General features: G+C 37.1%; 1 long non-coding RNA gene and 1 pseudogene across 1 annotated transcript; one reads left to right on the forward strand and one right to left on the reverse strand.

The window, feature by feature from the left end:
• Window positions 1-259: 259 nt before the first annotated feature.
• LOC108991437 lies at window positions 260-8,520 on the forward strand. Its single transcript, XR_001996143.2, has 4 exons — window positions 260-806; window positions 918-1,148; window positions 7,553-7,594; window positions 8,341-8,520. It is a non-coding gene; the product is annotated as an uncharacterized LOC108991437 (long non-coding RNA).
• A 2,550-nt stretch (window positions 8,521-11,070) lies between these two features.
• Window positions 11,071-20,391, reverse strand: LOC108991428 (annotated as a pseudogene).
• Window positions 20,392-21,369: the final 978 nt, after the last annotated feature.

Consider the following 21,369-nt stretch of genomic DNA (forward strand, 5'->3'; position numbering starts at 1 on the left):
TTTATTTTCTCATACCTTTCATGAGATGATTTATTGGTTTGATGATTTTATGTACTGCTACTTTTTTGACCATCGTTGGCTGGACCATTAATTTAGATGTAGTAGATGAGGGCCTGATTTTAAGGGTTAAGGCCTTGTTTGGATTATGCATGATTATTCACCTTAATGCTTCTTGTTCTGAGATGGTTATAATAATGCATGATTATTTTGTTAACTTGTCAGATTACTTACAACTGTTGTCAAAATAAAAGTGCGAATTAACCCACCATGGATGATGCGAATTGGTCAGCAGGAAGCTCCATGATGAACTTGAACCTTGATGCATATGACATATTCCTTGATGGGGGTTCGACTGATAGTAATGGAGATGAACTTGCAACTAATGATCTTGAGACACTCGCATTTCTTGAGAGGGCCGGTAGACAAGCGCAATAGAATCTTAGACGACCACAACATAATATCATCCTATGGGGACATCAATATATTTTGGAAGTTTTGAATGGGAATCCGAGGAATTCTCGCGAGTTATTCCGAATGGAGGTTGATGCCTTCCGCACATTATGCAGCTTGTTACGTTCAAATAGATTTCTGAAGGATACGAGAAAAGGGATGACCGTCGAGGAACAATTAGGCATGTTTACATCGGTAGTGGCGGCTGGAGATGAACAACGGAAACTATTAACTCTCATGTAAGGAAAGTTATGCAAGCCCTATGTAGGCTTGGGACACATCTTATTTACCCAACTCACACATCCGAGGTGCACCCAACAATTGCAGGCAATCCGAGAAATTATCCTTGGTTTGAGGTAAGTTGTTTATGGTACATAATAAATTATAATTCTGATTATGTTGGGTTATTGTTTAATAAATTATTTGAACGTATGCAACCATAATAAGATGGGTTCTTCATTTGCAAGGATGCATTGGTGCAATTGATGGGACCATGATTGACGCCATTGTACCTGCAGAGGTGTGCGAGGCATATCGCAACTAGCATGAGAGAGTTGCCCAAAACTACTTGTGTGTATGTGACTTGGACATGAAGTTCACATTCTTGTACACTGGTTGGGAGGGAAGTTCCCATGATGCACGCGTATTCATCGATGCATTGAGTCAGGGCCGTAATCAATTTCCAATGCCTCTTGATGGTAAGTATTTAATATTATTTAATTATTTTTATCTTCAAATTCTTTCTCTTTATATGTATTTTGTTACATCTGTGGGAATGGTTGGTAAGGGCCTAATTTTTTTCCTATTAATGGGTAACAGGTCATTATTATCTAGTCAATTCAGTGTTCCCATTGACTCGGGGATTTATGGCCCCCTATCCTAGAGAGAGATATCATAGAAGTGACCGTCAGGATTAGCGGAAATTTAGGGGGTATACGGATTATTTTAATCATCGTCATTCATGCATTCGTAACATAATAGAATGTACAATTGGGGTCTTGAAATCACGATTTAGAATTTTAAGACTCATGCCTGCGTATAAAGTTAGGAGGGAAAGGGATCTGATCATTGCATGTTGTACGCTACACAATTTTATTAGAATGACGATACCGAACGATTGGTTGTTCGAGGACTGGAGAAATAGGGAGATTAGTCCAAGCGGTCATGCATATAGTGACGATGTAGCTTCAGCACGTCGTCCTAACATGACCGTCGAATCAGCCCGAGCTATGGCTGCAATTAGGGATGACATTGTCATTCCTATGTGGGAAGTCAGGGGTGGTCATTGATATGTATATAATAAATATTGGGATTATAAGGGTGTAGTTAGAGATTCAAATGTATTACAAATTTGATTTTGGTGTGGCAATAGATTACTTATTTACGTACATAGGGAAGTTTGTAACAAATTTCTTTAGAAAATATGTTTTCTAATTTTGTGAGGTCTATACATAAATTTAGTTTAATAAATGATTGGTCAATATGTAATTTTTATACTACTAAAATTATAAAATAAAGTAATTTTATAATTTAATAAAGTTATTTTTCTGATTTATTATCATTGACCATAATCGAAACTAACAAGAGCTAGGCAAAATGACCATTAGTACTTGAATATGGAAAATCATTTTAAGCACAATTATTTATAAAAAATTTATTTTATATATATCAGTATTATTTAACGATTTTGGAAACAATTACAAAATCATTTTTAAAAAAATTTTTATTAATCAATTTTGATTTGATATTTTACAAAAAAAATTCTGTTAGAAAATAATATTGTAATCCGGAAAATATTAGTATTCACTATATTAAAAAAATTAAAAATTAACTAGGTAATTTATAAATTATTATTACTTATTTATAAATGTATTTATTAATAAAAAAAATTTATTAGAAATACTATGCAATAATTTGTGGGATCCACATCTATCTCATCTCAAAAAAGCTAAAACCATATCAATTCACTCCCAATCCAAACACACAACATTTTCAAAAACTATCTTATCTCAACTCATCTCACTACTATTCACAACTCATCTCACTACTCATTGCAACTTATCTTCGAATCCAAATAACTCTTCTTTTTCAAAAAGATTGGATCAAAAAAAAAAAAAAATCTAGCTGAAAGCTCTCACTCCTTTTTCTCTCCAGAGACTCACCCTTAGCAAAAATCCAAGGGTGGAGCTTGAGCTCCTCCCACCCTCCTCCCATCTGGTTAGACCAGAGACTATATAACCCTTTATTTTCCAATTCTTTGTTTGCTTTTCCTTCCAAAGTGTAGTGAATCGCCGATCTGCTGTTTTTCGAAATCCAGTGTCCACCACGAGCCCCTTTGCAGGATTCCTAGGTTGCCGATCATTCGGACGGCCGAAGGATTTCGTCAAGTGGAGCGGTGCGTGAGTCACACGTGCAGGTCATAGCAGCGTGTGAGATTCAAGTACCATCGCACCAGGAAGCTTCTACTGTTGTCACATGTGGCGGTTTTAGGACCAGGAAACTCGGTTTCTTCAGACTCAACTGGCCGCCACACTCCTAGCATGGCACGTGTCCCTCATGCACCACCATAGTCTATTTGTTTCTTGTATTTTATTTTCCTTTAGGCTGAAAATTCGGATCTACAGTTATAATCCGTCATTTTCATATCTATCTTTATGTTTATTGTTATTTCTTTTTATTTAGGTAAAAATAAAAATGAAAGTCTCTTAGACATTTTGTCCATAGAGTAAAAGTCTTCTCATTCTCTGAAGGTGCGGTTCGAAATCTCTGCTTTAAGCAAAGTGTGGTCTCTCAGACGGGTTGTCTGTAGAGAGTTATAGAAGTTAAGACCATACCAGTCATAAAAGAATTTGTGTACGAGTAGAGCTCCAATCGTGAGTAGTTGGCTTGTAATTTAAAATGTTCCCTATATATATTAGGTCATAACTGTAACTTCGCTTTTGTGAATGAATGAAGTATATTTTCCATTAAAAAAAAAAAAATGAAGATTGGACAGCACTTACACACTACTTCATGATTGTATCTAGCAATATTCTTAAACAAATACTAAATAGTCAATGTGGAACGCTCTTTAGACAAATTAATTCCTAAATTCTGTTTTTGTATACTCTCTAAACTGTTGACTTTCATCAAATCAATCCCTCAATTCAAATATCACCAATGGGGGCCTGCTACAAATCATTTCAAAATTTAAAAGTTATTTTAAAACTAAAACATATAAAATTAACAAAAAAAAAACCTAAGCAACAGTATGCCTGGGTGCACCCAAGCATGGAAGCCTGGGTCGTATGGTGCGACTTGAATGACGCACTTGGGTCGCAACGGCCTGTAATGACATGGAAAGTCGAACAATCAGTGCTTGCAAACGAATTATATTAGAATAGTCTTCCTGTACATTCAAGGCTTCACTTTTTATTCGTTATTTAAAATAAAATATAATAAAATAAAAACACCAGCTATGACACCACGACTCAATGTTATAAGGAATGTATTATGGATAATTTTATTAGGCCAAAATTAAGTTTAATAGGCCAAAATTGAATAATTTTATATAGACTATGGGTCTAAAATTTATTATGGTGGATTATGAAATTTTATCAAGCTCAATAATTGGATTAAAATTCATTTAATATTTATGGCCAAAAAAATGAATTGGACAAGTTGGACTCATTTTAGAATTTGAGATTGATCCGTTAGGGTTGTTAAGTGCCCATGAAAATATAGGCAAACTCTAAAATTTAGTTGGACCCTTAAAATGACCCAACTCATTTGTAGGAACCAAAAATAGGACCCAATAGAAAACCCAATAACCCATGAAAACCCATAAAATGGACTCAAACCTATGTGGAAGGCCCAACCCATGTGCTTGATAGACACACTACCCCTATGTCCCAACTCCCAAGCCCGCATGTGTATAAAGTTGTGGTGCCCTTGACTTCGACGTGTGATTTAGAGCTAGTCGCAATGCCAAGGCACAAACCACACAGATCACACACTCCATCGCTAAGTGTTAGTGTGTGCAAATATGCAATATGTGTACAACAAAAATAATACAGCAGAACAATAAAAGGATGTTCAAAGCTAGGTACGAGAAAATTTTAAACAGTACCCAAAAAATAATAATCCTCTGAGAGGTTATACAGTCATCCAACTAGAAAATATAAATAAAGCGATAATAAGTCCAACGACAAATATGAAAGATAATAGAAAGCTCCAACAATCACCTTCCGGCAGAGTTGGTCCTTCCGGCTCAAACTCTCCCTCTACATCAAAGTCTACGAACCATAGATAGGAATACCACAGTAAAATTTCACAATCTCAGTAAGTAATCAACATGCAAAAATCAAGAGTTTAAAACGTGTATTTATACAACCAACAAAGTAAGACAACCATACTAACAAAACACCACAATATCATTTCTTCCACATTTTCCAAAAATAACACACTTAAACCAAACACTCATGCCAAAAATCCCTTTGGCCCAAAACACAACCATTTTATTACGCATGCACCATGGTCTCCTCTATGGACCATGCGCACACTCTGGCTCCCTTCGTCACACCATGGGTAACGTTCGTGCATATGACTTCGTAACGAGCAATGCCAAGCTCCGTGCTCGGTGCATACGTGACCAGACATCCTCTAGCCTCACCAGTAGAGGGGCCACAAAATCTGCACGATATAGTTATAGTCTCGTTCGAGCCTGTTGTCGCCTCGGCGACAACCCAGAGGATGTCACTTAGTTTATTACGCTCCTGAGTGATGATAGGAGCTCCACCGACATAATGCCACATCTTAACATGGGGTCGTGATTCACATAAAGTCCATACAATCATTTTAGTTACACATGCAACATGGTTTCTCCTAAGGACCATCCGCACACACTAGCTCCCTTCGTCAGACTACGGGTAATATCCAGCTTCACGCCCGATGCGTACGTGACCAAGCATCCTCTAGGCTTCGCAAACAGAGAGGCCTTGGAGTCGGCACGAGAGCGTGACCGTCTCATCTGAGCCCGTTGTCGGCCAGCGACAATCCAAGGGACGTCACTCAGTTTATTACACTCTCGAGTGACGAGAGGAACTCTACCGAGATAATGTCTCATCTCGACTTGGAGTGGTGATACGCACGCACCCACATGTTATTACCAAAAAATGAAAATCCAGTTTCCAAACCATACAACATGGTAGAACACGACACAGTTAGATAATCAAAGCGAATAATAATAATAAAAAAATGCTCAAATGCATGATAAGCAGTATATTGGATGACATGGCATAACACACATTAAGCAATACACATCACAACGGTCACATGTACAAATATTCACAAACCAAGCTACATGCATAATCCAATCCTCCATCCGGCCCATGGCCTAATTCTCAATCACTACTACGATATCAAGTCCAACACATCATCAGGCCCAAAGCCCTTCTCAACACAACCAGACTTCACACAGTGTTAGCGATAAAATTATGTTCTAAACTCAAGGGTCGCATTGGAGAGGTACTTACAATGCGGTACAAGCAAAACAAGTTGATCGAGTGTGTGTCGGTCTACAACACCCCGCATTTGGACAAGCGTGCGCGTCGCTATGCAGACGGACACAAAACAATTAGTTTAATACAAAATGCAAATTGAAAATTAAAAGCAACATAGGGGCAGATTGGCTCATTGAGGTGGCACCAAAAGTTGCAGAGCAGCAACAGGGCAGTGGTAGATTGAGGGATTTCACATCCTCCTCCCTTAAAATAAATTTCATCCTCGAAATTGGCAAGCTCGATCCATTAATTCCAAGACAAGTTGCAAGATACAACTCAAAACATGCTTGATAAAGGCATACAATCAATAATACCCAAACAGATATGGGTAAAGCTCTCTCATGTCTGCCACTCTCTCCAAAGAGTATTCCTGAGCCAAAGGATTTGCCCATGATAGCTTCACCAAAGGCATCGCCTTGGATGTCATCCTTTTCACTTTGCAATCAACAGTCTGCATCGGTGCAACTTCATAGGTAAGGTTAGGCTATATTTGGATAATATCCTGCATAACTATGACCTTCTTCTTGTATCTGCATAATTATTCTAATGACTCTATGTTGCTGCCATCCTATCCCTTATGACCCAAATTTGCTCTTTCATCTCTTGAACTACTTTTGGTCCAAGCAGCTTCCTTTCACCAACCTCATCCCAAAATAATGGAGATTTGCATTTCCTCCCATAAAGAGCCTCATAAGGGGCCATCTGAATAGATGCTTGAAAACTATTTTTGTACACAAATTCTATTAGCGGCAGGTGATTCTCCTAACTACCCTTGATTCTCCTCAAGAGTCTGAATGGTGCACTCTGATTGGCTATCGTATGCACTACTAAACTTCAATTTGGTGCCCATGGCTGCCTGCAGGCTCTTCCAAAAATGAGACGTGAACTGTGTGTCCCTATCCAACACAATGCTCTTGGGTATCCCATGCAAACGCACTATCTCTTTGATAAACAACAGAGTCAACTTCCCCAAAGTGTCGGTATTAGTGATAGGTAGGAAATGAGCACTCTTGGTAAACCGATCAATAATCACCCAGATCGAATTCGTCCAGCTAGGTTCAATTAGTGTTTTCTAAGGTGTCGAGGGCTACTCATGCTGTTTATGCTATGCTTTCACAAAAAATATGATGTTTCTTCTCAATTTTTCGTCAACTCTAGTATTCTTCATTTGTGTAGTTGAGATTGTGGTTAAATGAGTGATATTTAAGAGCATGAATGTACTAAAGCTGCTAACTATCCATGGTAGTGCAGAAAATTCTGCTATGCACTCTTTTGGGGCTTAAACCAATCCATTTCTGCTATGCATGCTATTAGTAATGTTCATGAATTTCTTTAGAATGCTTGAAATGGGGAATTTTAATGTTTTGGCTTAGTACAAAGTATGGTAGGAAGTTAAATGAGTTGAGGTTGTGCTTCGTAGTTTATTTTCCCTAAGTGAAGAGGAGTTAAGGAAAGTACTTTATTTCCTTCTTGGAATGAAAGTAAACATCTAGTTAAGGGTTTGGTTAGTAAAGCTTAGAGTGAAGTGGATATTGATATGCTCATTCCATTTCATTGAATAGGATTTATTAAAGTGCTAAAGGAACCAAGGGTTGAGCTTGGAGGTAAGTTACTATGACCATGCTTCTTACACAATACTTTATTCTACTAAATGCTATCTTTTTCAAATGCTTCCTTGTGGTGAAAAGGTAAATATATGCAATGTATGAGCCTTCTTGATAGCCCATGTTAGGTATCCTAATAATTATAAATGTGTGTATATGTATGATGTAAAGCATTCACATTCAAGGTTTAAATCATGAGATTTATCATGCACATGCTTGCTTAAGAATTAGTGATTTTCCTTAATATAAAGTATAGCATGAAATGCATTCTTATGAAAGAAAATGCATGCTGCATTGTACTAAGAAAGAAAATGCATGTTGCATTGTACTAAGAAAGATGATGAAAATGGTATGAATGGAAAGAAAGAGGAAATGAAGGTTTTATGTATAAAAATACATAATAGCCAATGACAGAATGATGATGGTACTAATGAAAGGGGCAGATTGCAATGCCAAATTGGTTCCATTGGTAGTGCACCCAATGACACCATCCTGATTGAGGGATTCCCAACCCATGGCCAGGGGTGGAATCAGGTCCAGAAGACTGCTAACCCTAACACACAGGGCTTAATAGTGTGTATCGGCCAAAGGAGAGTGAAAACAGGCTTTGAATGTTTATTGAAATGTTTTAAACTCGTATGAACTTTCAAAAGAAAAGAATAGTTGATGTATGATATTTTAACTGCATGGTGTACTACTTACTGAGTATTAGACTCACTTTTGTGTTGAATTTTTTAAATGTCTAGGTAATGATGTGAACGAAGCTATGGAGCAAGGCACTACTCGGGGAGGGGAGATAGATGCCTAGTGGCAGCCTAGGGTTGGGTCATACTATGAAGTTGGGTTATTTTGGTTGTTTTGTAAAAATGGTTGGGGCATGTATTTTGAGATGCAGTATTTTGGGAACTGGGTAGATGTTTCTACCGGAAGATGGCTGTAGTTTTAACTTGTAATTAATGAGACCGTCTTATGAAAGAAAATGGAATGGTCACTTCAAAATTTTTACCATGTTATTCAGGTCCCTTTGATAAACTATTTGTTTACTATTTAAAAAGAAAAAAAGAGAGGGCAAGTTGAAATGTAGCAGCTCATCCCATTTTAGGGAGAGGTTGTTACAGTGGACTCATCCATTTTGTGTGATAGGGTTATAAGAGAAATATGAGATAAGTGTCAAGTGGCATAAGTGAATTTTTCATGAGCTAGTTGAGAGAAATTTTGCTAGTGTTTAGTTTATTTTGCTTGGAATAATTTTTTAGACACTTTTATTTTGGAGGACATTTTATATTTAAATTCTCGTTAGGGGATTCCAGGTTAAAGGGTTCATCCCCGGGTCATTAGCGTGACATAAAAGTTTAAAGAAATCATGATTAAGATGTTTTTGTTTTCAACGATGGTTAGTTTTTGGATGTCACTCGGTTATTATGATAGATGCTAAGGTGTTTTTGTTTTTGTCATTTCGTTAATATTTAAAAGTAAATAATCACTAAAAAATTATTCATGACATAGACAAGTTTGCCTTGGGGAAAGAGAGAACTTTTAAAATAGGTGGTGTTGTAAAATGAGTTGCGTGTTAAGCCCATCGAATGCCTATAAAAGATTAAAGCCGACCATGCTTGGATGGTAGGAGGAAGAGAAGACATGACAAAGACAATGAGTTAATTAGATATAAAGAAAAATGTGACATAAAGTTATTAATACATAAAGCATGGGACACAGACTTGAAGAAGGAGAGTTTTGGTTTTCACTACAAAAAAAGTGCTTATTTGTTATTAGTTATTTCTTGTAAAAATGATTACTTCTTGCTAAAGTGAGTCTGGCTAAAATGAGTCTGTTTTCGTCGTAAATAATCACTTTCATCACAAATAATCTATCACAAAAACTCGTTTTTCTTGTAGTGAATTCAATTTTTCATATATATATATATATATATATATAGAAAACTCCATGAGAGTAATTATATCATACATATTTAAAAAGAAACTGTTTTAATAATTTATTTGCTAGCATCTAATTGGGAGGACAGGGATTTCTTTCTCAAATTAAGTAAATAATATTAATTAATCACGCATACGATGTAAAGATTCTGCCCACATCGGCTAGCTTCTAGCTAGCCCATTGTAATTAATCAACTTGTGAGAAGTTTTTAAACATCTAAACATAGACGCAATGTTGACGTGATTATATATAGTTACATACCTCACGCACCATGTTTTAGAAATCAAATACGAGCTAGAGTTGATAAAAACCAACATCAATTCTGAGGAAAAAACGCCGACTCTTGGTAGAGAGTTTATTAGAGAGAGAACCAGTCGAAACCTATAACTCGTTCGCAGATCCGGCTTGAGGGGTGGGAGCTTCGGCTCCCTTCCCCTCCCTCCTTCCTCCTCCTCTATCCCTTCTCTTCTATGTAGTTTTTGTTTTGTGTTTTTGTATTTTTTCAGGGGAAAAAAGAGTGAATCGCCGACCAGGATCTTCCCGCCGCCACAGGCCAGCACGCGCCCCGCCATGGTGATGCCCTGCCGCCGATCTTAAAGACCACCAAATGCGGCACCAAACGGAGCGGCGAGTAGCCCACACGCGCGGCTCGAAGTTTCGACGTCGTTCGGCGCGTGGCCTTCACGCACCACCCGGGAGCCCTCTGCCAACGCCACGTGCAGCGTTTCTGGAGTCTGTGAGTCCGAGATCTCCAAGGTCGACTGGCGGTTCCCTTCCCAGAGTGGCACGTGTACTGCACGCGCCACAGCAGCCTCTGTGTTCTGTTTTCTTTTGTTGCAGTGTTTTTTCTTTGTAGTTTTCTTTGTGTAATGTAGTTTCTAGGTTAATAAAAATCCAAAAAAAATTAGTACCTTCGGACTTTGGTCCGAATGGAGTATTAGTCCCCCCTCCGCGTTGACGGGGTTGTTGGGGTTTGGTATACCCTACCCTACTTAGTCGGTGTATGGGACTTTTTAATCTCTGTCGTGGACAGAGGTGGTATTTTCTCTAAAGATTTAGGTCTTTAGAGATTTACTGTCTGGACTAGACCATGTCAGTCACGAAAGTATACTGGGAAGATATAAACGATTGTAATTGATTTGTTTTTCAAATCAACTTTGTAAGTCCTCTCTTAATGAAGGTTAACACCTGTTTACTCAAAAAAAAAAAAGTTTCAGAAATCAATTCAGCTTGATCTGCATCTTATGTAGCGATGTCAAGAAAAGAAATGTAGCATGCAATATATCTGCAATACTATTGAGAAACTTGTATTTCTTTCCAAGAGAAACAAGAGTATTATTGAATTTCCATTGGCTTGTACATCATTTATTTTCACAAGGAGCGGTATTACTAGTGAGAAAAAGACAAGTTAATTACCTTTGACACATGATCCTAGTCGTCCAAATATAAGAGATCTAGATATTTGAATATATGTCCTTTAGTAACACTAAGAATTTTAAAGTTGAAGCTTCATGGACGTAGTTTTATATGCCAACCATTCATCAATTCTTAGCTATAGGAATGGGATGAATAAACAACGCTTGCACGCGGTCCTTAGTCTCACTGTCTCCAACGCCATGACCATCTCCATGCTGGTACATGAACTGGGACACCCTTGCAATGTTCATTGTGATTTCATTAAATGTTTTAGAGAATGGAGAACTTGCAATGCATTCTCCATTAATGGTCTTCCACGTTGCACTAATCAAGAACCTCATGTATTGACAAGCCTCTTCCTCGCTAGCACCAGTATCATTCATGTAGCATTGGATTGATTTAGGATTATCCCCCCTCTTTAACTCGTCCTAGATTACAAAACACATAAAACAACATGTTATCTTATGTTCAGGTGAAGTAATCCAAAATATTTTTTATAAAATATTTAGGATTGTGTGTTTTACTAACCGTAAATGTTTCGAGATCATCTGCAAGTCGCACAATGAATGATGGTAAGCGAATTATATCAGGATACTCTTCCAATGAATCCAAGGCTTCCTCTGTTATGGGATTTGTGACAAAAAAAATAACAATGCACCAATATATTTGGTATTGTTACAATGATCCATGCACATTCAAGGTATTCTTGAAGGCTTGGTGTATATCGGTTGTGAAACCAATTTGCCTCCAACAAATAAGATCTACATATATCTGCCCACTAAAAGATTTATGGTGGATCAATGAATTAGAAGAGTTATAATAGAAAATAAGTTATACAGTAAATAGTGATGAATAAAAAAGTCCAAGCCCTACCCCCTTTTTCATGTATGAAATGATATTGCATCCCTTTTCCTTGAGAGTGTCAAAAGCCATTTCATTAATTGTGTTGTAGACGGAAAGGAAACAAATATGTAGATAATAAGGAAGTTGTTCCATTCCATTGAGATCCCATCTAGATCACATGAAAAAAATTACATATAAGTATTTGCATCAAAGATAAGCAGCCATATTTGAAGTATTGGAGGCATGTTGCCATTAATACAAACCTCTCAACAGCATTTGTAAAGAGCTCAAGTTCTTCCAAAGTGCCATAGACATCATCTATTGTTGTCAACAATGCACCGAGCTTTGCTAACATTCTCCTCTCATATGCAAATTGAGGTTGAATTATTGCTCCTGTTGCCCATAGGAAATTCTCCACAACCCTATCCCGTGCAAAGCTCAAATCTCCAAGGCTAGTGCTCCTCCACCACCTTTTATAGTAGACAAGGAAATAATATCAGTTTTAGAACTAGAGCATATATTGCCGATTCTTACCCCTATAACCTAAATATAATATCAAGTAAGGGGATGTTTGGTAAACATGAGAAATCTCAAAACTTCTCAAAATTTCATTCACAAACACTTTTCAACTTTAAATTTTCAACTTTTTGATCTAATCATTACCTATTCATTATTCAAACACAAACATTAATACAACTTTTATAAACTTCAAAATAAAAATTATACTCGAACAATTTTCTTAACTTTATAATATTTTTATTCAAGTTTTTCTCTCCCATTTCCTAAAACTCAATAAAGCATATTCGCTCAAACTATTTCACTACTATTCATGAAATTATGAAGTACTCAAAGTAACCAAATATGTCCTAAATCTCCTCGTAGCTTTTGAGGAAAAGATACAAGTTACAAAATGACGATAAACATGTCTTTTTACCTTGACACTTCTTTTAGATCTTCTTGGTGAACTGCTTGTACCATATTAAAATCCAATTCTGCAAGCTCAAGCAGGGTAGGGTTCATATCTTCTCTATTCTTATATGCATCAATGAACCACCTCGCTTCCAACCTTATCACTCTCCAATGTAGTGGAAGCTCTAGGGCGTGACTAACCATCATACAAAGATATTGATCTTTGCTTTGATCCACATACTCTTTAAGATGTTTGATTGCAAAATCTCTCGCTTCCTCCAAGATGCTTTCCCCATCTCTCAAGTGGAACGAGGCTTCATACAAAGCTAGCTTTCCTTCAATATCGACACAAAGACATTCTTTGAAATTCTCCTCTTCATTGAAGAAACTTTTGAAAGTCTCTGAAACAACAAAGCACGCCAATTGTTAAAAACAAATAAGGGTTGGGGTTATGAATCCAATATATATATATTTTTTTTTTCAAAGCATTACTAGTATGTTGTTTACCTTGAGGTACATCATATCCATGTTGTCTTAGTAGTCTAAACTCAACAGTTGTAGCATACAAACTCTGCTTCTTGCAAACATCACCACTATGATGAGTATTATGTTTCTTCTCCAATATCCTTCTTATTTCATCCTCAAAGTGGTAGGATACTCCAAGTCTTTGGAAGATGTCAATCAGCTCGAGTTGCTTTATAGGATCCACCACTTTGTAAAACATCATTGTTACTTCTCCCTTCAACTTATCAATCTTTCGGGTGAATGCCTCTTCCTGTAAATTAAACCAGATTTTGGATAATCTAACAATAATTATAAAAACTACTTAGACAAATAATAAGAAAATAGAAATTGCACACTTTACCATATATTCGCTTGTTAAAGATTGGATGTAATCATAATTCCAAATGGTAGGATGGTAATTTGCTGATCGTCGGACAATAGTGGAATCAATAGTACTTGGAGTTTTCTTCAGGGGCCATGCTTTGTAAAGGATGGGGTACATAGCCCCCTTTCCCTCTTGTTAAAGGTGAGACGCATTATTTAGGTGGGAGCAATGTAGAGGGTTTACAATTCCGGATTGAATCAAGAATGCTAAGGCACATTGTATAAGGCATTAGTGAAGCTTTTTGTTTCTGATTAATTGGATTGTTGTGGAACGTACCCTTCAGCCTTCAAGCATATGACCCTTTTATATCGACCCTTGGGGTGGCTATATATCATCTCTTTGTGACGCTGTCAAGGGCACACTCATGCACGAATTTCAAATAAGATTATATAATTGGAAATGACGTTCTAAATTCTTATAAATGAGGAAGTCAAGTGATCTTCAATAAGCTGGGCCATGCACGTATCTGCAATTTTTGTTGTTTGCCCTTGACATTTCCGTGATAAGATCACGTATTTGATGTGATCTTTCCGTGATAACTTCCTTGCATATTAAAAACATGCACAAGTATATAATAAGCATATTAAAAAATTTAATATGCCAATTGATCTCAATATTCTTTTAACATGTAAAGATCATTAATTATCACATTTATAAGAAAGACTTTATTTATTTTGAATCGAAACCTTGTCCCAACATTATTAAAAGCTGAAAAAAGTTTCTTTAATTTTTTTAATATCAAAACCTAGTCTTAACAATTTTTATGATTTAAAGTTTTTAACGTGTCCATTTTGAGTTTTCCAAATAAATGGTAAAGAAAATAACACATGAAAATTCATATTAATTATGATATTCAAAACTAATTTAACTGTATGTAAAACATAATAAATCAAACTAAAAACTTTCGGTTTACATGATGAAATATCAATGAACATATATATGATTTATGGAAAATAAAACATGTTTGGGATTGAGTAATGCTATGAACCACTCTCATCCTATTTTCATCCCACTATAATGAGGTCAACATTGCCCATCAATCTTCATATTTAAAAAAAAAAAAAAAAAAGGATCAACCTAGGATTATAAAAATGCACATCTAATATTAGTTCTCTTTTATTACAAAAATCTCTTCATTCATTTTAATTTGATGTGTTAAGATGTAACACCTTGCTCCTTCTTTCGAGGACGGACAAGGAGGAGAGGATGTAACTGTAACGCCCCAATGGAACGCCCAAACCACATGACCTATACTCCAAAAGGACTAGTCAATGATATAATTGGAGTCCCACTAGAATCTTATAAAGAGCAAGAACTTCTCATTCCCAAGCAATGTGGGATCTCATACACCACTTACCCTTATCCATATCATATGGGGTATCACAATCAACCCCCCTTAAATTCCCGACGTCCTCGTCAGGCCTGTCCATTGTAGGTGGCACGGCTCAAGTCCCACATTTCTGGTTGGAATAGGCTCTGATACCATTTGTAACGCTCCAATGGAAGGCCCAAACCACATGGTCTATACTCTAAAAGGACTAGTCAATGATACAATTAGAGACCCACTAGAATCTTATAAAGAGCAAGAACTTCTCATTCCCAAGCAATGTGAGATCCCATACACCACCTACCCTTATCCATATTATATGGGGTATCAGAGTAACAATCTGCCCCTTCTCTTTAGCGACTGTGAGCCTCATTATGCGTGTTGAACCTCAAAGGCATGTTTTTAATGTTAGCAATTGATTTTTAAAGTAAGCCCAGTATTTTAAACACCTCAAATATTATTAAATATCCTGGAAACATTTATATGGGATATTTCCAATGTTATTGAACCAAACTTGATTTTAAGTAAGACAATTATAATATTTTTTACGAGCTCCAAAAATATTATAATTGTAGAAAATCATTTTATCAATATGATTTTAGTTATTTAAAATATTATAGAATTTAAATTATGTTGAAAACTCTAATTAATTAGATGGTTTTATTCTCTTAAAGATATTAAACAAAAATTTATCATTTTTTTAATGATGAAAGAATATTATTTTATAAATTAAGTTTATTTTAAATAATATTCTATCTTAATTCCCCTCAGTGTTTTAAGTTAAATCAGTGTTTTAATTTCCTACCGTTAGATTGATTTGAAGACCCCAAGACGAAGGACTTGGATTAAATACCCAAGCCCCTAGCCTTTTTCCTCATTTCCTCTCTTTCCCTCTCTCTCCTCCCTCTCCCCTTAAGCCCGACGGAATGCCCCTCCCCCTAGCCAAATCTCATTTAGCTCAACTCAGCGCCACCGTGCACCACCCATCCTCACCGCCACCATTGACGACCTCCCCTCACGCCGACGAGCACATCCACCGTTGAAATCCCTCTGGTAGCCCCTTCCTCAGCCGCACGCGAGCCCCCTCTCTCCTATCAGTTTCTCTCCATATCTCCTCCTATCGCCACCTTCATCAGCCACGGCCACCACCGAGCACCACCACAGGTCTCCCCTAACCACCCCCTTCAATGGCCAAAACAGCCACTATACATGGCTAACTGCCACCGTATGCGATGTTAGTCGCCACCCATGAACTCCCACCATGTCGGTCACTGTCGTACAACCTAGATCTTGTAGCCAAAATCCTAGATCTGGTCCCCCGAGATAGTCCCATTGTAAGGTCACGGTAGTGACCGCTACCGTCCAAGCTAGTGGCTTCCGATGCCATTGGCCATGCTAGACAACGAGGAACGTACAGGTTATCACGTCGATGGTATAACTCTCTTTCCTTTTATCCTCATTATTGTGTTATTCGGTTGGTTCAATTGTGGACTGTGATGTTTGTAATTGTAGAGTTCGCTGTGCAGTGAAATGTTGGGCGTAACTGTGAAGTGTAGTTGCAACGTATGTGCTGTAGTGATGACGTGGAGTCATGTGGATTGGGAAGAGTACATGTGGAATGAACTCTTGTGGCGTAGCATGGAATGGGAAGAGTACACATGGAGTGTACTCTGTGTGGCATAACATGTGTGAAGAGAGTACACGTGGAGCGTACTAAATGTGATGGAGCGATGCACCATATGGCATGTATGCTGTAGTGGTGATGTGGCGTAGCATGTGTGAGGGGAGTACACGTGGAGTGTACTTCCTTCCACTTGTACTCCATGAGGTGAAGCGATACGCCATGTGGCATGTCATGAATATAAGGATGGTTGCATAGTTGATGAGCGTAGAGCATGATGTGTAGTGTCGGAAACTGTGGAATAGTGTCTTGAAGTAGTTATGATGTGGGCTGTAGTCTAAGGTGATAGCTGTCACCATGTAGTTGACTTATGGCTGGGAGTATATGTGAAGTGACAGAATAGTGTAAGAGTGGAACATCAAAAGCATGACAAGGGAATGTCACGAAGTGACATGGTTAAACAAGAAGTCGTGCTTGTGATGAGTGAGGAGTTAGTGTAAGAGCAATGTAGCGGGAACATGACGAGATGTCAAGATGTGATAGGAGTACGTGAGGGACCGTACTCATGATGAGTTAGGAGTTGGCGTAGAAATGACATAGCGGGTTGTCAGGTGACGTGACAAGGTCCCAGTGTAGCTTGAGAGTAGTCTCGAGCTATGTGACATGGTGGGAGGCATAACTATGAATAGTGTCACGTCGTGTCAAGTGTTGGGATGTTAAGAGGGATGGGTAGCATGAAGAGTCATGCTAGCCGGGTTAAAGGAAGGTTGGTATCGGAGTATGGGCTTGTTTATACAAGCAGGTGATCGATGTGTTATATGTTGATCTTAAGTGATATGGAGGTAGGGTACCTATGTAATCTGTGAAACATATGTGCCAGATAGATTTACCATATGTAATCGGTAATCTGTCCTAAGCATAAGTACGCGATGTTTGAGCCTCTGAGTTGGCTTAGAGTCGTGTTATATGCATGGATGAGAATGATGATGACGAAGAGGAAATGTAAGCTCGAATGCAGGAAGTGACGTATGTATTGTCTAAGATTGGGATGTGTGACTTAGTCGGTCTGAGTCATGCATCGGGATGAGGTTAATAAGAAGAATAAGATGAAGATCTTAGTGTCTTAACCCTAAGGTGAATCATGAGATTCACTATAATGGATAAGCACTCAAACTAGAACGTTGAGTTTAGAAAAGGTAACCTCAAGAAGGTCACAGAAAGAGTAAACGTGATAAAAGAAAACATAGAAGACAGGGATAGAAGGAGTGTGTCTCATTGAGGAAAAGTCCAAGTGAAGTGTAGTTTATGTCTTCTAAGTTTAGTTGCTTATGCACTAGATAGAGAATGACACTAAGGTTATGTGTATGCATGTAGGTTGCCATTTGACACGCACATGAATGGACTGCATGATATGAAAGTAAATGGAGTTCACGTAAGTATTATGTTCATACTCTTCTACAGTTTCTAAAATCATATGAAATGAAAATGAAATGTTTTTCCGTTACGATGCTTTACGAAATGAAATGAAATGATGTTTTATGGATGCATGCTAAGTATAAGTGTTCAAATGTATACGCATGTAATGGCCCTTCCTGGCAGCCTCTTTTTATGCAACCAAAGTATTAATTGTATGCATGTGAATGGATGACTATACGCAGTATCTATTATATGTATTTTCATGAAATGAGATGTGAGGCTTATGCCTTGTGCTTTAAGTGATGCTTTACATGATGCAAAGAAAGTGTTTTAAAATGTCCCTAGGAACTGATGTTAAAATGTCCCTATGAAACTGATGTTAAAATGCCCTATGAATTGATGCTTTCTGGATGCCATGAAAGATGATGTTTAAACTCAGGCTTTTAAATGACGTTTTTCCATGAATTAACTGTTAAATGAAAAGAACTGAAAAGGAAATGACTGAATGAAAGGAAATGACAGAAAGAAAGGAATTAAATGTTTAAATGTATGAAAATACATAATGGCCATATGAATGAAAAGGGTACCAAAGGAATGGGCAGATTGCAATGCCGGGTAAGTAGTACTGGTAGTGCACCCAGTGCTGCCCCCATGAAAGGGATTCCCCATATGTGGCCACGGGCGGAATCCAGGTCCAAAGGAAGATCGCTAACCCCAACACATAAGGCTTAACAGTGTGTACCGGCCAAAGAAAGTGATAAGAAAGAATGTATGAATGCATCTAACTCTTTAAGAAATGAAGGCACTGACAAGAGAAATGTTTTACGAAAAGAAAATCTTTTTTAAGAAAAACCACGCCAAGTGATGTTTCCATAATGAATGTATATCTTACGTACGTATAGTATGTATGGAGTGATAAATGCATGAATGAAAACCTATGTGTGCATATTTTAACTGTATGAAGCAATGTTTTTAATTTCGTACCGTACCGGCCGGTACGGCTGAAATTTTTCGTTTCGGTCGTCTGGCCGGTACAGGTACTAGATATATACCGTACCGGCCAAAATACCGGCCGTTTCGGCCTAAATTTCGGCCTGTACCGGCCTATATTTCGGCCGATGCCGGCCGATATTTAGGCCTGTGTTTTTTTTTTTCGTTTTTTCAAACTACAAGTTTATTTTTTGACCCCCAATTTAGATTAGACTATTTATAATTTATATGTATGTATGTATTTATATATAATTTATTCATATATAAACTATTATTTTAGAATATAATTGTTATATATATTTATATATATAATTTATTCATATATCGACTATCCCGAAACGGTACACGAAACGGTACTGGTACCGAAATATTTCGTTCCAGTGTCTTGACCGGTACGCCATCCGGTACGGTATTCAAAACATTGGTATGAAGTAATGCTTACAAGTATTCAACTCATTTTAGTTTTTATGTATACCCCTCCCCCCTAGAAACTAAATGAGCATAACGCGTCAGGACGGACACGGCCCGTGGGGAAGAGTACAGAAGTCTAGGCATGAGAGTTTTAATTGTATGAGAGGCTTTTTTATTTTAAGATTTGATGTTTTTCGTTGTAAACCTCTTTTATTCTCAAAACACATTTTATTTTATAATGTAGAGTTTTGCACCCTTGGTATGAAGTAAAAAGTTTCAGAGCGAGCAGTAATTCATCTTTTCTTAAAATCATTTTATAGAATGTCCTGCGTTGCATAAGAGTCTGCAAAATTTATTTGAAGAAAATTGTTTTTAAGTTTTTTAATAAAGAAAACTTGAAATTTTTAAGAATCTAGAAAGAATTAGATAAAAGATCAAGACATCTTCTGCTACTTCTCTTCAAATCTTCACATAGAGGAAGTACTATTGTAATGGGCAGCCGCTTAGATTTTACGGGATTACTATGAAGTCTGAAACCTACATTACCCGCATATCTAATGATATATTATACATGAGATATATAATTTTTCGGCGACAATTAACTACTGGAAAATGCATAATGGGAACGATAATTCAAAGTCATTGGAAAAATATTGAGTCATTTGCGGCGATTTCTTAGTCTTTTGCAACGATATGTATCGCCACAATTGACTTTTCTCAACGATTTAATGATAAACGGAAATACCATTTCCATCTATTTTTGGTACAGTTGCGACAGACAAAAATCTCCACTTTGTGAAACATCATTGTTACTTCTCTATTCAACTTATCAATCTTTTGGGTAAATGCCTCCACCTATAAATTAAACTAATTATAAAAACTACTTAGAAAAATAATAAGAGAATAAAAATTGCACACTTTACCATGTATTCGCTTCTTAATGATTGGATGTAATCATAATTCCATGTGGTAGTATGGTAATTTGCTGATCGTCGGACAATAGTGGAATCAATTGTACTTGAGTTTTCTTCGAGGGCCATGCTTTGTAAAGGATGGGGTACATAGCCACATTTCCCTCTTGTTAAAGTTGAGACACGCTTTTTAGGTGGGAGTAATGTAGAGGGTTTGCAATTTCGGATTGAATAAAAAACGCTAAGACACATTGTGTAAGCCATTAGTGAAGCTTTGCTTTTCTAATTCAATAAAAGGGTAGTTATAAAAGGGTCATATGTACGTACGATGGTTAGTCATGCCCTAGAGCTTCCACTACATTGGAGAGTAACAAGGCTGGAAGCGAGGTGGTTCATTGATGCATATAAGAATAGAGAAGATATGAACCCTACCTTGCTTGAGCTTGCAGAACTAGGTTTTAATATGGTACAAGCAGTCCACCAAGAAAATCTAAAAGAAGTGTCAAGGTAAAAAGGCATGTTTATCCTCATTTTGTAACTTGTATCTTAGCCTCAAAAGCTACGTGGAGATTTTGGACATATTTGGTTACTTTGATTATTTCATAATTTTGTGAATAGTAGTGAAATAATTTGAGTGAATATCTTTTATTAAGTTTTAGGAAATGAGAGAGAAAAAGTTGAATAAAATTATTATTAAGTTAAAAAAATTGTTTGAATATAATTTTTTTTTAAGTTTATAAAAGTTGTATTAATTTATTTTTTTTGAATAATGATTAGGTTATGATTAGATCAAAAAATTGAAAAGTGTTTGTGAATAAAATTTTGAGAAGTTTTGAGAATTCTGATATTTACCAAACATCCCTTACTTGATATTAGGGCTGTTCATCCGGGTTTCGGACCGGGTATCCGGGTATACCCGGCCTAGAACCCAGATTTTAAATATGGGCCGAGTTTCGGCCTGGGTATGTCCTGTTAAGACCCAGTCCGAAACCCGGATGAATCCGGGTTTTAAAAAACCCAGAATCCGGGTTTCGGGTTTTACCCCTTTTTTTTCTTTTTAACAAAAGTCTTTATATTATTATTCTTTTTTCGGGAAAAAGTTGAAAC

This window comes from Juglans regia, chromosome 13 (assembly GCF_001411555.2).
Source record: "Juglans regia cultivar Chandler chromosome 13, Walnut 2.0, whole genome shotgun sequence".
In the NCBI taxonomy this organism is placed as follows: domain Eukaryota; kingdom Viridiplantae; phylum Streptophyta; class Magnoliopsida; order Fagales; family Juglandaceae; genus Juglans; species Juglans regia.